This window comes from Hippopotamus amphibius, chromosome 2 (genome assembly GCF_030028045.1).
Source record: "Hippopotamus amphibius kiboko isolate mHipAmp2 chromosome 2, mHipAmp2.hap2, whole genome shotgun sequence".
Classification (NCBI taxonomy): Eukaryota; Metazoa; Chordata; class Mammalia; order Artiodactyla; family Hippopotamidae; genus Hippopotamus; species Hippopotamus amphibius.
Window position 1 is genome coordinate 217,308,021 of NC_080187.1, and position 17,348 is coordinate 217,325,368.

The 17,348-nt window shown below is 37.0% G+C and overlaps 1 protein-coding gene across 10 annotated transcripts in view; it reads left to right on the plus strand.

Annotated features, from left to right (window-relative positions):
• NRG4 (neuregulin 4) overlaps window positions 1-17,348 on the plus strand; it is a 138,104-nt gene that overhangs the window by 21,196 nt on the left and 99,560 nt on the right. The window contains exon 3 of one of the 10 annotated variants that reach the window (XM_057723513.1): window positions 6,350-6,391. The exons of the other annotated variants lie outside the window; for them this stretch is intronic. The gene's annotated coding sequence lies outside the window, so the exon portion shown is untranslated. The remainder of the gene's footprint in view (window positions 1-6,349; window positions 6,392-17,348) is intronic. 10 annotated transcript variants of the gene reach the window in all.

Consider the following 17,348-nt stretch of genomic DNA (forward strand, 5'->3'; position numbering starts at 1 on the left):
TGTATACACCACACGAGCTCCAACCATTCATTTGTGTGGGAAGACGTTCGGGAACCTTTCTGAAACCTTGAAAATGTTTAAGTATGTGGGCCGAGCAATGGGATTCAGAATGTCCTGCTTGAGCAGTGGAGGAACTGAGGGTGCGGGACGTGGAGACTAATATCACCCTGTTTGGTCCTGAAGGATGGCTGGTTAGCCAAAGACGGGTAAGATTCCTCAGAGGAGGAACAACCTAAGACAGGCACAGCCGTAGAGGGGCCAACAGGGGTGGTGCATAGAGCCTTCCTTATATCACCGTGTTTGGCCCTGGAGGATGACTGGTTAGCCAGAGACGGGTAAGATTCCTCAGGGGAGGAACAACCTAAGACAGGCACAGTCGCAGAGGGGCCAACACAGGTGGGGCACAGACCCCTAATATCTGAGAGAGGTCTCCTGCCCCCGGGCTGTTTTGCTCTCCACACCCAGCTCAAATCCACACCTGCTCAACTCGGACCCAGGAAGCAAAGATAATTGCCTCAGTCATGTGAGGCCTTTGATTGTTTATGGGTGTAACCTGAGAATGTTAGCCCAGGAACTCAATAAAAGCAACCTGGGATGAGTCAGCAGGGCTCTTAATCCGAGAGGTCTTGAGCCCCCCGGTCCCACTTTTCTCTTCAGTCTGTGTCTGTGTCTTCTTCATGCTTGTGGCACCCATCACTCACCTCGAGTCGCCGAGCTGGTCTCGGCAAATTTGTTGACGGATACCTAGATTAACTCCATATCTTGGATATCGTGAATAATGCTGCAATGAATGTGGGAAGGCAGATATCTCTTCAAGATTTGATATCATTTCCTCTGGATGCATACCTAAATGGGGGACCACTGGATTACATGGCAGTTCCAATTCCAGTGTTCTAAAGAACCACCATACTGTTTTTCATAATGGCTGTACCAGTCTGCATTCTTATCAGCAGTACACAAAGGCTCCCTTCTCGCCACATCCTCACCAACAACACTTGTTATTTTTTGGTTTTGGTTTTGTTTTGTTTTGTTTTGTTTTTTTTTGATAATAGCAGTTCCAACATGTGTGAGGGGATGTCTCACTGTGGTTTTAGTCTGCACCTCCCTATTGATCATTGATGTTGAGCATCATCCCATATACTCATTGACCATTTGTATGTCTTCCTTTGAGAAATGTCTGTTCACGTCCTTTGCCCGTTTTTTAAAAAAAGGTCATCTATTTCTTGCTGTGGAGTTAAGTCTCTCATATATTCTGAGTATCAACTCCTTACCAAATGTATGATTTGCAGACATCCTCTCCTACTCTGTAGGTTGCCTCTTCACTCCACTGAGTGTCTCCTTTGCCATGCAGAAGATTTTAGTTTGATGCAATCCCATCTGTTTATTTTTGCTTTTCTTGCCTGTGCTCCTGAGGGTTATATTCAAAACATCCCAGACCAGTGTCAACAGGCTTTCTTCCTATGCTCTACTGTACTAGTTCTACAGTTTTAGGTCCTATGTTTAGGTCTCTAATCCATTCTGAGTTGACATTTGCATATGGTGTGAGGCAGTGGTCCAACCCCAGTCTTCTGCATGCTGATTCAGCCTTCCCAACACCATTTATTAAAGAGACCATTTCATCCCAGCTGTGCACCCCTCTCAAAGATCAACTTACTGTAAATGTGAGGATTTATTTCTGGGCTTTGTATCCTATTCCATCAGTCTGTACATCTGTCCTATGCCAGTAGTATGCTGTCTTGATTACCATAGCTTTATAGTATATTTTGAAATCAGACAATGTGATGCCTGAAGCTTTGTTATTCAAGATTGCTTTGGCAATTCAGGGTTTTTTGTGGTTCCACAGGAATTTTAGGATTTTTTTTTTCTATTTTTGTGGAAAATGCCATGGAATTTTGATAGAGATTGCTTTGAATCTGTAGATCTTTTTTGGGTAATACAGAGATATAACAATAATAATTCTTCCAATCCATGAACATGGAATATCTTTCCAATTATTTGTGTCATCTTCAGTTTCTTTCATTAGTGTTTTATGGCTTTCACTGTATATCTTGTTCACCTCCTTGATTAAATTTGTCCCTAAGTATTTTATTCTTTTGTAAATGGGATTGTTTTCTTAATTCCTCTTTGGATAGTTTGTTTTTAGTGTATAGAAATGCAACTGTTTTTTTGTATATTAATTTTGTATCTTGCAGCTTTACTGAATTCATTGATTAGTTCTACAGTTTTTTGGTGGTGTCTTCAGGGTATTCTATATGTGATATCATGCATCTGCAAACAGAGAACTTTATTTTTTCCTTCCTGATCTGGATGCCTTTTATACCTTTTTCTTGCCTAATTGCTCTGGCTAGGACTTTTCACTACTGTGTTGTCTTGTTTCTGATCTTAGAGGAAAAGCTTTAAGCTTTTCACTGTTGGATATGGTGTTAGTTGTGACCTTTTCATATAAGGCCTTTATTTTGCTTTTTAAGATTTATTTATTTATTTATTTATTTTTATTTTTGGCTGCATCAGGTCTTAGTTGCGGCACGCAGGATCTTTGTTGAGGCACGCAGGATCTTTCGTTGCAGTGTGGGCTCTTCCTTGTGGTGTGTGGGCTTCTCTCCAGTTGTGGCTTGGGGGTTTCCTCTTCTCTAGTTGTGGCACGCAGGCTTCAGAGTCTGTGGGCTCTGTAGTTTGTGGCACATGGGCTCTAGTTGAGGCACGTGGGCCTGACCAGGGATTGAATCTGCGTCCCCTGCATTGCAAAGCAGATTCTTTACCATTGGACCACCAGGGAAGTCCCAAGGCCTTTATTATAATGTTGTGGTACATTCTATCTATACCTAATTTGTTGAGAGTTTTTAATCATGAAAGGATGTTGAATTTTGTCAAATGCTTTTTCTGTAACTATTGAAATGATGGTAGGATTTTAACCTTCCCTTTTGAAACCACACTCCTTTTTAGGTGGGACTCGAACCCAGCCAAAACTCAGATTGGGACTTTAGCCCACAATCCCTGGCTTAGGAGGGGACTTGAACCCACTGTCTTTGATTAAAGCCGCTCACCTGGTATCAGAACTTATTGAAGCTCAGATTCTTTTGAATTCAGCGTGAGGCAAAGTGACAGGCAAAAAGTGAGTTTATTAGCATAGGACACTTGTGAGAGATACAAGCAGGCTGGCAAGGGAGCACAGCAGCCCCAAGAACAAAGAGAGCTACATTTTTATAATCAAAGAAAAAGTGGAGAGGGGAGAAGACCACCTTCTTCCTCATTCTTGGGCAGATGTCAAGGCTTATGTCATTAGTTCCTTCTTTGGCCCTAGGTGGTTTAACTGGGACTGTCGTGGCACTATTTAAATCATATGTATTTAGCAAAAGGGTGGTGATACATACTAAAACATGGTAATTCATCTAAGGTTTTGGTATAATATCCCCTTTCACCTATGTTTCTGTCTTGGCTACATGCAGAAATGCTACTCTTCAAGGACTATTAACTCTCTGACTTCATGTAACAGGATTCAGACCCAATATCTATTGTCTTGTATTTTAACTATCAGGTTTTGTGGTTTGAGTGTGTTTGGTGCTTGGATGCACCTGGTCTTCCTTCAAGGTAGTGTAGATTGTTGTTAGGTTACTGAATGCTTTTCTTGAGTGGTTATTAGTTTACAACAGTCTTGCAAAATCCCTTAAAATTCTCTTTCTGTCTTTAATCCCCTAGTGGGATTTCTAAACTGACTGTTTAATTATCCTACTCTATTCCTATCACTTTTGATGATATAGTAAATCACATTAATTGATTTGTATATATTGAACCACTTGCATCCCAGGAATAAATCCCACTTGATCATGGTGTATGACTTTTAATGTGATGTTGAATTGGTTTGCTAATGTTGTGTTGAGGATTTTTGCATCTATTTCATCAGGGATATTGGCCTGTAATTTTTAAAATTTTTTCTTGATCAATCTCAATAAATGTTAGTCAATTTTTCTAGTCTTTTCAAAGAATCAACTTTTGGCCTTGTTAATTCTCTCAGTTATATGTTTACTTTCTATTTTATTGTTTTTGCTCTATGTTTCCTTCTTTAAACTTTGAGTTTTTTTTTCTATTTTTAGTTGAATGTTTATCATTTGTAGGCCTTTTTTCCTTTAACATATGCATTTAAGCATGTAAATTTTCCTCTAAATGTTGCTTTAGTTTCATCCACGTTTTAATATATATTTTCAAAATTGAGTTAAAATATGTTTTTAATTTCTTCATTGACCCATTTTAAATTTCTAGTTTATTCTCACTAAGGTCAGGCAACTTACTCTTTACGATTTTAATCATTTAAATGTTTCTGAGACTTGCTTTTCAATAATGATGTGTTTTTATAAATATTGTGTATATGCTTAAAAGTATATTTAGCAGTTGTTAAGATCGTTGTATATATCTTCATTAGATCAAGTTTATTATGTAGTTCGAACCTATATCATTGTTCAAGCTTCTTACCTAAAAGAAATAGACTGCCAGTTACTTTCCTAGCAACAACAAAAAAATGGGTTTATTTGGGATCAGTAGAGAATTTCAGTTCGGGGTCTGCAAGCATGGTGAGCTACGTGCAAGTCCCCACACAGCAAAGGAAGAACACTTTTATAGCGGGGAGAAACAAGTTGTAAGGGTTATAATAAACACATTTTCATTGGCTGAGTTCCTAAGTAGAGAGGGGAGAAGTCTTCTTCCTGTTTACTCTGTCTCATCTGTTTCATATTTATTTTCTGTTCTTTTGCTTTCCTTGGGATTTTTTTTTCCATTTTCCCCTCTGCTAGTTTGACTTAAACCCTATGTCTAGTCTGCTGGTAGCTACCCTAGAAAGTACAGCATACGTTCTTAACTTGTCAAAGTCTAACATGGTTCAATACGTGTGCTGTCATCCCAGAAAATAAAAGGACCTTAAGACACATTTAACTTATCCCTTCCTAACTTTAATGCTTTTGTTTTCAGGCGTTTAAAGCTACGTCCATATTACTTAAACCAAAAGCACATTTCTACTTTTTATATAGTGTTTATTTAGATTTACCACCATATTCACAGCTTTCTTTGCCCTTCATTCCTTCTTGTGTCTAGATCTTTAGCTAGAATCATTTTCCTTTCCTGCGTTCATTCTTTAGTACTCTCCATGCATACTTTAATGCAGCTTTTTTAGTGGAACTTTTTTTATTTTTGGTTTATCCAAAAAGTGTTTACATTTCAAAAAGTAAATCTGCTATGAAATTTGTGTACAAATCTTTGAGTAGACATATGTTTTTATTTCTTTTAGGTAGACTCTTAGGAGAAGGATTGCTGGGTTGTATGATAAACTCATGTTTCAATTTTTAAGAAACTGCCATACTTTTCCAAAGTGGCTAGCTACCATTTTACATTTCCACCAGCCTTGTATGAGGCTTCCAGTTTCTCCACATCCTTGCCAAAACTGTATTGTCAGTATTTTTTATTATAGCCATTCTAGTAGGTATGTAGTAGTATCTCATTAAGGTTTTTTTTTTTCATAATTGAGATTTATTGGGTGTTCTGAGGATCAGTACACAGACATTTTAATTTGTCACAATTCTTAACATACATACCAAAAATGTAAAAAATCATGTAGTCATGATTCTTTTCTGAACAGTTATTCCAGTGACTTTCCAGCTTAAAATCTGGAGGCAGATTTTCCTTAACAGTATATCAAGTACCAATATCTTCAAATATTAATATGCTGTTACATCGTTAAGTCCCACTAATTCACAATTTAATATTATATACACTACATACTCAAATGGTCAGTTTTTCACGGCACACTAACAGAGTTACTAGAAGAACTGGACTACCATGACCAAAGATGTTACATTACAGAGTGCAGGAAATTCTGACAGAAGAGTCAAGATCGAGGAGTGAGTGGTTTGCTTTAGGAAATAATTCCACTGAAAGCAACTTGGGAAGAGAAGTAATTTGAAGTGTTCGAGACATTAAATGCACAGGTGACTCCAAACTGCCATTCAGTATGCTTTGTATTGTAGGATATAAAAGCTACTCCCCGTCTATGGAATGTTAAGCTGACACCCAAGGCAATCAAAGCCTCCCATATTCAATATCCCACTATTTTCTGGTTTGTACCAAAAAATAACCAGCAAATGCTTTCACTTCTTAAAAAAAAAGCATTTACACTTAAAAAATGGGATGGGGTGGGATTCCCTACTCTTTAAAAATGTTTCTAGAGCTACTAAAAAACTTGCATTTATAAAATAGTTGATAAAAATATTCCTCTGGATTGTACAGCAAGGGAGACAGGGACTACTGATAGGACCAGGTGTGTGATATTAATCAGACTTGGCTTCTTTCTCTCCTGCTTCATCAGAGGCTGGGCTGTCCTCATTTTCAGTTTCTCCATTTTCTGCAGGTAAGTCCACTTTAGTTTCTTGGTTAGCCACTTCAGCCTGTTTTTTCTTTGCTCCCCTTTTCCCTTTTGTTTGCACTTTTTTGTCTGAAGATTTATCCTTTCCTGCCGCCTTTTATTGGGTTTCGCTTCCACTTTTGTGGGAGCCGGTGTAGCTGACAACCTTGCTGATCTCCTCTTGGGCTCTGCCTTAGCAGCTCCCTCTGCAGGAGCTGAGCTTCCTCTTAGGCATCCTGGTGGTGGGGCGGGTGGGTGCTGAGTGCCATTGAGAAGCTGGGCTGCCTGGTTGCTTCTCATTGAGTTATTTTTTGTTTTGTTTTGTTTTGACTTTTTAAAAATTATTTATTTATTTATTTGGGCTGAGGTGGGTCTTCGTTGCTGCACACAGGCTCTCTCTAGTTGCCACGCACGGGCTTTCTCTAGTTGCCAGGAGCGGAGGCTACTCTTCTTTACAGTGCTCCGGCTTCTCATTGCGGTGACTTCTCTTGTTGCAGAGCACCGGCTCTAGGTGCTCGGGCTTTAGTGGTTGCAGCACGTGGGCACAGTAGTTGTGGCTTGTTGGCTCTAGAGTGCAGGCTCAGTAGTTGTGGCGCACAGGCTTAGTTGCTCTGGGGTGTGTGGGATCTTCCTGGACCAGGGATCGAACCTGTGTCCCCTGGATTGGCAGGCAGATTCTTAACCACTGCACTACCAGGGAAGTCTGTCTCATTGAGGTTTTAATTTCAATTTCCCTAAGTTGAAAAAAATGATTGCCCATTTTTTAATTGGGTTGTCTTTTATTTCATTTGTAAGAGTTCTTTATATAGTCTTGATACAAGTCTCTAATCAGATATATGATTTGTAAATATCTTCTCCCATTCTGTGACTTGCCTTTTCATTTTCTTAATGTTTTTTAATAATATCTTAACGTTTTTTAATTTAAAAAGTTTTAAATTTCGATAGTCTAATTTGTCACTTTTTTCTTTTATGAATTGTGCTTTTGCTGTTGTATATCTAAGATATCTTTGCCTAACCCAAAGTCACAAAGATTTTCTTTTAAAAGTTTTATAGTTTTAGCTCTTAAATTTAGGTCTGTGATGTATTTTGAGTTAATTTTTTGTATGCTACAAGGTAACGGTATAAGTCTGTTTTTTGCACGTGGATATTCAAATATCCTAGTACCTTATGTTGAAAAGACTAATCCTCACTGAATTATCTTAGTGCTTTTGTTAAAATAATATAAGGGTTTATTTTCAGTGTACAGTTCTTGATTTTAGATTTAGTACATTCCTTATCAGTATCTCAACAGCATTTTAAAAATAGTAATTTGCAATAATTCTAGAATTTATGTAGAAAGGCAAAGGACCTAGAATTGCCAAAACAATTTAGAAAAAGAAGAACAAAGGGGAATTCCCTGGCAGTCCAGTGGTTAGGACTCCGTGCTCTCACTGCCGAGGGCCCAGGTTCAATCCCTGGTCAGGGAACTAAGATCCCACAAGCTGTGCAGTGTGGCAAAAAAAACCAACAACAACAAAGCTGGTGGACTTAACACTACCTGATTTCAAAATTTGCTGTGGTAGTAATCAAGGGAGTGTGCTTATTTCCAGGAAGAAAAGAGAAATGCCAATTTTAGGCCACTATATTTTATTTTTGAATTATTTTCCATTATGGTTTATTACAAAATATTGAATATTGTTTGTCTGTTTTATCTGTAGTAGTTTGTATCTGCTAATCCCAAACTCTTAATTTATCCCCCCCACCTTCCCCTTTGGTAACCATAAGTTTGTTTTCTGTCTGTGAGTCTGTTTCTCTTTTGTAAATAAGTTCATTTGTATCTTTTTTTGGATTCCATATATAAGTAATATTATATGATATTTGTCTTTCTCTGTCTGACTTCACTTAGTATGATAATTTCTAGGTCCATCCCTTTGTTGCTGCAAATGGCATTATTTCATTCTTTTTTTGTGGTTGGGTAATATTCCATTGTATGTATGTACTACATCCTCTTTATCCATTCCTCTGCCATTGGACATTTAGGTTGCTTCCATGTCTTGGCTATTGTAAATAGTGCTGCTGTGAACATTGGTGTGCATGTATCTTTTTGGATTATGGTTGTCTCCAGATATATGCCCAGGAGTGGGATCACTGGATCATATGCTAACTCTATTTTGAGTTTTTGAGGAACCTTTATACTGTTTTTCATAGTACCTGCACCAATTTACATTCTTACCAGTAGTGTAGGAGTGTTCCCTTTTCTCCACACTCTCTCCAGCATTTATTATTTGTAGACTTTTTAGTGATGGCCACTCTGACCAGTGTGAGGTGATACTTCATTGTAGTTTTGATTTTCATTTCTCTAATAATTAGTGATGTTGAGCATCTTTTCATGTGCCTGTTGGCCATCTGTATGTCTTCTTTGGAGAAATGTCTATTTAGGTCTTCTGTCCATTTTTTGGTTGGGTTTTTTTTTTTTTTTTATATTGAGTTGTATGAGCTTTTTGTATATTTTGGAAATTAATAGGCCACTATATTTATTTATTTATTTTAATTTTTATTTATTGGCTGTGTTGAGTCTTCGTTCCTGCAAGCAGGCTTTCTTTAGTTGTGGAGAGTGGGAGCTACTCTTCCTTGTGGTGCTTGGGCTTCTTATTGCGGTGGCTTCTCTTGTTGCGGAGCATGGACTCTAGGCACGTGGGCTTCAGTAGTTGCTGTGTGTGGGCTCAGTAGTTGTGGCTTGTTGGCTCTAGAGTGCAGGCTCAGTAGTTGTGGCGCACGGGCTTAGTTGTTCTGTGGCACGTGGGATCTTCCCGGACCAGGGATTGAACTTGTGTCCCCTGCATTGGCAGGTAGATTCTTAACCACTGTGCCACCAGGGAAGCCCGTAGGCCACTATCTTTAAAGCAAAAGTTTCTCTGTTTAATTTTTTGTTATCATGACTGTAATCTGTTTTGGATATTGCAAAGGCGTCACCATCATAGGCACTGAAAAATTTCAGGAAGTTTTCTGATTGGTGGATTTTTATCTTTTTGAGATAAGACCAGTGGCAGCTAACATTCTTTTCTTGTGTTTGGAAGGTGAACCAGAAGAACTTGTAGAACCTGTAAGAATGAGATTTAAAGGTGTGTCACTGGCCAGTACATTCTTTTGGGCAGTTCCAGGTCATTCCATACAAAATTATTTTTTAGAGTTTATGAAACACACAGTTCTATTCAGCTTATGTTTAAGAAGATGAAGATTGAGGTGGTGATCATTTTTCTGCCTTATTCATAAAAATTAAAATGAAATATGGGAAGATTGATATGCTCTTTCAAGAAAACCCCTTGATAATTATTAAAATTTTGTAGTTTTTTAGTAAAACATAAATTACAAGTCAGTCTAGCAGTCAACTGGCAGCAATCAATTCATAACAAAATATTTGTTAAACATCTACTGTTAATAAGGCAGTAGGCCAGATTTAGCCTAGAAGGATAGAGATAAATAAGACACTATTCCTGTTTTAGGAAACCTATAGTCTAGTTAAGGAAATAAAGCATATTCATATAGAGACTAAAGAGGAATCCAGGATAATAAATTAAGAAAGTTATTGAATTTCTCCTTTTTATCTTTTCTCTAGGTGATTCCCCCAGTGAATTCCTTATGGAATTTTATTTTCTTAATCACCCTAGTTGAACCCTTTGGATCTGTTTTAGTTTCAGTCCTAGAAGATATTATACAGCACAGAGTACCATAGACATTCAAATTGTAGATTAATATGATGGTTCTCAAAGTGTCAAACCGGCACCATCAGTATTGTCTGGGAACTTGTTGTAAATGCAGATTTTCAGACCCCACACCATATCTACTGAATTAGAAACGCTGAGGATAGGACTTAGCAGTCTATTCTTTAACAGGCCTTCCAGATAATTCTGATGCTTGCTACTTTATCCCTTCACCTGTTGATGAACATTTGGGTTGTTCCACTTTGGGGCTGTTATGAATAACGCTACTGTGAATCTTATGTACACGTCTTTGTGCAGACTTGCTTTTTTCTTCCCTTGGGTAAATATGTGAGAGTGGAATTTCTGGGTTATATGGTAGGTTTATTAGTTATCTATCGCTGGAAACACTCAGAGGCTAAAAGCAACAAAAGTTTATTATCTCACAATTTCTTTAGGTCAGGAATCCAGGAATGACTTAGCCAGATGGTTCTGGCTCAGGGTCAGTCAAGGTGTCAGAGAGGGCTTGTGCTCATCTCAAGGATGACTGGGGGAAAATCCACTTCCAGGCTCACATGTATAGCTGTTGTCAGGCCTCAGTTCCTTGATGTGTGAGCCTCTTTATCAGGTCTGCCTCATGACATGGCAGCTGGATTCCCCCAGAGTAAAGAAATCTAAAAGAGGGAAAAAGAAAAGAACATCTAAGACAGAAGCCACAATCTTTGTAATCTAGTCTTGGAAGCAGCATGTCGTTAACTTCTGCCACGTCTGCTCTGTAGAAATGAGTCAGTAAGTGCAGCGCACACTGAAGGGGAGGAGATTACACACAAGCGTGAGTGTCAGGAAGTGGTGTGGGTTGGGGTGCACCTTAAAGGCCTTCCACATAACAGGTGTTTGCTTAAATTTCTAAGAAACTGTCACACTGTTTCCCAAAGTCTTTATACCACTTTACACTCCCACTAGTGATCATAGAGTTACAGTTGTTCTGCATCCTTGCTGACATCTGGTATGGACAGCCTTTTTAATTTTAGGCATTCTAACAGGGATGTAGATTTTTATTGTGCTTCGTTGTGCTTAAAGTTGCCTTTGTCTGGGGATGAACGATGTTGAGCATGTGCTTATTATTTATTCATATATCTTCTTTGGTAAGATGACTTCACGTTTTTTGCCCATCTTGTTGAGTTGTCTTATTATTGAGTTGGAAGAGTTCATTTACATATATGTAAATATGTATACATATATACAAACATAAAATATATAAGTATAAAATGCAAATCTTTTCTCAGATACATTTGTAGGAAATATTTTCTCCCACCTTGTGGCTTGCTTTTTTTTTTTTTTTAATAAATAAATTTATTTATTTATTTATTTATTTATTGGCTTTGTTGGGTCTTTGTTGCTGCACACAGGCTTTCTCTAGTTGTGATGAGTGGGGGCTACTATTCATTGTAGTGCACAGACTCCTCATTGCCGTGGCTTCTCTTGTTGCGGAACACGGGCTCTAGGCGCATGGGCTTCAGTAGTTGTGGCACATGGGCTCAATAGTTGTGACTCATGGGCTCTAAAGCACAGGCTCAACAGTTGTGGCTTACCAGCTTAGCTGTTCTGCGGCATGTGGGATCTTCCTGGAGCAGGGATCGAACCCATGTCCCCTGCACTGGCAGGCGGATTCTTAACCACTGCACCACCTAGGAAGCCCTGCTTTTATTTTTTAATTAATTAATTAATTTTAATTTTTGGCTGCGTTGGATCTTCGTTGCTGCATGCAGGCTTTCTCTCCTTGCAGAGAGTGGGAGGCTACTCTTTGTTGTGGTGCGTGGGCTTCTCAGTGCAGAAGCTTCTCTTGTTGCAGAACACAGGCTCTAGGCGCGGGCTTCAGTAGTTGTGGCACATGGGCTCTGTAGTTGTGGTGCACGGGCTTAGTTGCTCCACGGCCTGTGGAATCTTCCCAGACCAGGGATCGAACCCATGTCCCTGCATTAACCACCATGCCACCTGGGAAGTCTGTGGCTTGCTTTTTCATTGCCTTAATAGTGTCTTTCAAAGAGCAAAAGTTTTTATTTGATCATGTCCAATTTACCCACTTTTTTTCTTTTATGGTTCATACTTTTTATATTCTAAGAAATCTTTGTTTTCTCCAAAATTGCAAAGATTTTTGGAGATTTTATTAGTGTGAACTGATGGAGATTGGGAACCTCTCAATAATGTTATAGCAAAATACTATAACAACTATTTGTATAATTCATGTATGTGTAATATATAGAAACTGCTTTGTATGGCTATAAATTTGCTGTTGAACTTTTCCTGTTTCTCACTAACTAGACTATATGCTTCTTAAAAGTAAGAAATGGTTTAATATCTTTTGTTGTCTGATACAAAGTAGTGACTCAGTAAATATTTGTTAGTTTGAATTATGTATTTTGATTTTAAATAGAAGCAGGACATTGATGTTTAAGAGTTCAAAAGTGGAGCTTAAGAGAATGATTAGGGCTGTAAATAAAAAATGTGTTTTTTCCTTGGAGGAGTAATTGAAGCCATGGGAATGGATTCAATCTCCAAGGGAGAGAATGTACAGAAATAGAGTTGGACCTTGAAGCATAGCACCTTTAAGATATAATCAACAAGGATGCTTTATTTGATCTGCTTTTAAGAGGAAGGGTGAATTTGGATCAGTTATTTGTATTATTTTGACATCTCTGCTTGTACTATATCTATGTCGTTGAATATTAAAATAATATTTTCAGTTTGAATAGTAAAAATAAAACATTTCAATAGTCAAAACTTCATCCAATTCAAGTACTGAATTATGAGTCAGCTTTAATTTGGCCTTAACAAGGACAAATTTTAGCAATGTTTTCAATTAATTATAAATATCTAATTGGTAATAGTATTGAATTCAGAATGCTGCTTTTGCATTGTACATTGTTTTAAGTTACAAACCCAGTGCTTCTTAATGTAGACTCTGGGTATTTGGATGCTATTCTCTTTCTTTAGGTGTTTCATCCTTGAGGTTTTTAGTGCTGTAATTTAAGTTCCTTAAGAAAGAATGCTAGAAATTGTCTGCCCTTTTAAAGTTGCAGGTATTTCTAGCCCTCTTGCAAATCAGAGATTAGGTATGACTTGGAGAAAGAAAAGACAATGTCTGATAAGAGCTAACTCCCTTGTTCCAGTTGTAGCCTCCTCTTCAATTACTTTTTTTAAAAAAATAGACTTTATTTTTTAGAACAGTTTTAAGTTCACAGCAAAATTGAGCAGAAAATACACAGGGTTCCTATATGTTTCCTGCTTCTACACATGCATAGCACCTCCAACTATCAACATCACACTGACACATCGTTATTACCCACAATCCATGATTTACAGTAGGGTCCACTCTTGGTGTTGTACATTCTCTCAGTTTTGACAAATGTATAATGACATATATCAATCATTATAATATCTTTAGAATACTTTCATTGCCCTAAAAATCCTCTGTGCTCTGCCTATTCATCCCTCCCTCCCCTAGAACTACTGGCAACTGCTGATCTTTTTACTGCTTCCATTATTTTACCTTTTCCAGAATGTCATATATTTGGAATCATACACTGTTTAGCCTTTTCAGGTTGGCTTCTTCCACTTAGTAATATGCACTTAGGGATCCTCTCTTTCTTTTCATGGTTTGATGTTGCATTTCTTTTTAGAGCTGAATAATATTCCATTGTCTGGATGTACCACAGTTTAATTATCTGTTTTCCTACTGAAAGACATCTTGCTTGCATCAAAGTTTTGACAGTTATAAATAAAGCTACTATAAACATTAATGTGCAGGTTTTTGTGTGGACATAAATTTTTAGCTCCTTTGGGTAAATACCAAGGAACGTGATTGCTGGATCTTGGGGTAAGAGTTATGTTTAGTTTTGTGAGAAACTGCCAAATTGTCATGAAAATGGATGCACCAGCAGTGAATAAGAGTTCCTGTCATTCCACTTCCTCAGGGGCATTTAGTGTTGTCATTGTTCTGGATTTTCACCTTTCTAATAGGTGTATAGTTGTATCTCATTGTTTTAATTTGCAATTCCCTGATGACATGTGCTGTTGAGAATCTTTTCTTATACTTATTTGCCGTCTGTATATTTTCTCTGGAGAGATGTCTGTTAAGGCCTTTTGCCCATTTTTAATTGGTTTGATCATTTTCTTATATGAATTTTAAGAGCTCTGTATATTTTGGATTACAGTCTTCTATCAGGTATGTCTTTTGCAAATATTTTTTTCCCAGTCTGTGGCTTGTGTTCTCATTTTCTCAACAGTACCTTTTGTAGAGCAGAGTTTTCTTTTCCAGCTTTATTAAGGCATTATTGACAAAATTGTAATATACTTAAAGCATGCAATGTGATGATTTGATATACATGTACATTTTGAAAGGAATTTCATTCGTTAACACATCCATCCCCTCATATCATATTTACATTTTATAAAACTGAGAACCCCTTAAGTTCTACTCTCTTAGCAACTTTAAGTTATACAATACTGTATTATCAACTATAGTTGCTTTCTTATACATTAGATCCTCAGACCTTATTATCGTACAGCTGAAAGTTTGTACCCATTTACTAACCTTTCCTCATTTCCCCCACCCCCAGCTCCTGGCAGCCACCATTCTATTCTCTGTTTCTGTGATTTGGAGTTTTTAATTAAAAAAACTTTTTTTTAGGCTTTACATATGAGTGATACCATGCAATATTTGTCTTTCTCTGTCTTGCATATTTTACTTAGCATAATGCCCTCCAGGTTCATCCTTGTTGTTGCTAATGGAAAGATTTCCTTCTTTTTAATGCTGAATAGTATTTATATATGTGGTGTATATGTGTGTATCATAATTTCTTTATCCAGTCATTATCAGTGGACATTTAGGTTGTTTTCATACCTTAGCTGTTGTGAATCATGCTGCAATGAACATGGAGTACAGGTATCTCTTAGAAAGATTTTGTTTCCTTTAGGACATATGCTCAGAAGTGGGATAGCTGGATCATACAGTAGTTCTATTTTTAACTTTTTAAGGAAGCTCCATACTCTTTTTCATAGTGGCTGCACCAATTCACATTCCCACCAAGCATGTGCAAGGGTTCTCTTTCCTCCATATCCTCACCAGCATTTGTTGTCTCTTGTCTTTTTGATAACAGATATCCTAACAGGTATGAGGTGGTATCAAAAAATGTCTTGGATTTGCATTTCCCTGATGATTAGTAATGTTGAGCACTTTTTCATGTACCTGTTGGCCATTTGTATGTCTTCTTTGGAAAAATGAAGAATTCATTTTCACTTCCTCTGATGATATAAATTGAGTTATTTGCTTTTTTGCTCTTGAGTTGTATGAGTTCCTTGTTTATTTTGGATATTAACCCCTTATCATTTACGTGGTTTGCAAGTATTTTCTCCCACCCCATAGGTTGTCATCTTGTTTTGCTGGTTTTCTTTGCTTTACAGCAACTTTTTCAGTCCCACATGTTTATTTTTGCTTTTTGTTACATTTGCTTTTGGTATCAAATGCAAAAAAATCATTGCCAAGACCAATGTCATGGAGGTTTTTCCTTGTGTTTTCTTCTAGGAGTTTTACAGTTTGGGGGTCTTAAATTTAAGTCTTTATTCCAATTTGAGTTGTTTTTTGTGAGTGGTGTAAGATAGGGATCAAGTTTCATTCTTTTTATATGTGGATGTCCATTTTTTCTTAGCACCATTTATTGAAGAGACTATTTTTTCCCCATTGCATATTCTTGGCAATGCTGTTGAAAATTAATTGACCAAATATGCATGGGTTTATTTCTGGGTGCTCTAATCTCTTCCATTGATATATGAGTCTGTTCTTATGCTTATCCATACTGTTTTCATTACTGTAGCTTTGTAATATAGTTCAAAATCAGGAAGTATTATGCCTCCAGCTTTGTTCTTCTTTCTCAAGATTGCTATGGCTATTTGTGGCCTTTTGTGGTCCCATACAAATTTTAGGATTATCTGTCTATTTCTGTGAAAAATGCCATTGGAATTTTGATAGGGATTACACTGAATCTCTGTATCTCTTTGAGTAGTATGGACACTTTAACAATATTAATTTTTCCAATCCATGAAAATGGAATATCTTTCCACTTATTTGTGTCATCTTAAATTTTTTTCATCAGCATTTTATAGTTTCCACTGTACAGCTCTTTCACCTCCTTGGTTAAATTTATTCCTAAGTATTTTACTATTTTTGATTCTATTGTAAATGGGAGTATTTTTAAAATTTCTCTGTAGATAGGTCATTGTTAGTGTATAGAAGTGCAACTGATTTTTTTCCCAGATATAGCCTATCATCTTATTTCTGTTCTGAGACAACACCTTTTGAGTATAAGAATACAATCCTGTGTATATATTTTTTAACTGGACAAGAAGAAATGCTGAAAGTCACAGTTATTACTGACAGTTAAATATGACTTCTGTTCAAAAACTTGAACAAATTGTGACTTAAAGTGTATATTTGGGACAATATTTAAGAATTTGATGTCACTCTGTTTCCTGAGATTTGTATACTGAGGAATTTTGGCTGTAAATTATGGCAAATAAAATAGTAAGTACCCAACATAAATCTGTTCTGTTTCTGACTGTGTGTAGCATTATAGCACAGTGCCATCAAAGTGTGGTTCTTGTCTGGTAGCATCTCAATATCTGGGAGCTTTTTATAAAGACAACTTCTCTTCAAAAAGGGAAAATTCACTTAAAAGAAATTTCCAAACAAACCCAAGAAAAAAACTAGAAAATTTGAATAGCCTTATAATTATAAAGAAGTGCAACTGATTTTTGTATATTGATTTTGTATCCTATAACTTTACTTGATTTTCTGATTAGTTTTAACAGTTTTTTGTGGAGTCCTCAGGGTTTTCTATCTATAGTATCGTGTCATCTGCAAACAGAGAGAATTTTATTTCTTTTATTTCTTCCTTTCCAATTTGGATGCCTTTTATATCTTTTTATTGTTTAATTATTCTGGATAGGACTGGCAGTACTGTGTTGAAAAAAAGTGGTGAGAGTGGTCACCCTTATCTTGCTCCTGATCTTAGAGGAAATGATTTCAGCTTTTCACCTTTAAGTATGATGTTAGCCATAGCATTGTCATATAAGGCCTTTATTAGGTTGAGGTACATTCCATCTATACCTAATTTGTTGAGAGTTTTTAATCATGAAAGGATGTTGCATTTTGTCAAATTCATTTTCTGCATCTAATGAGATTACCATATGATTTTTATCGTTCATTTTGTGTGGTGAAACACATTTAT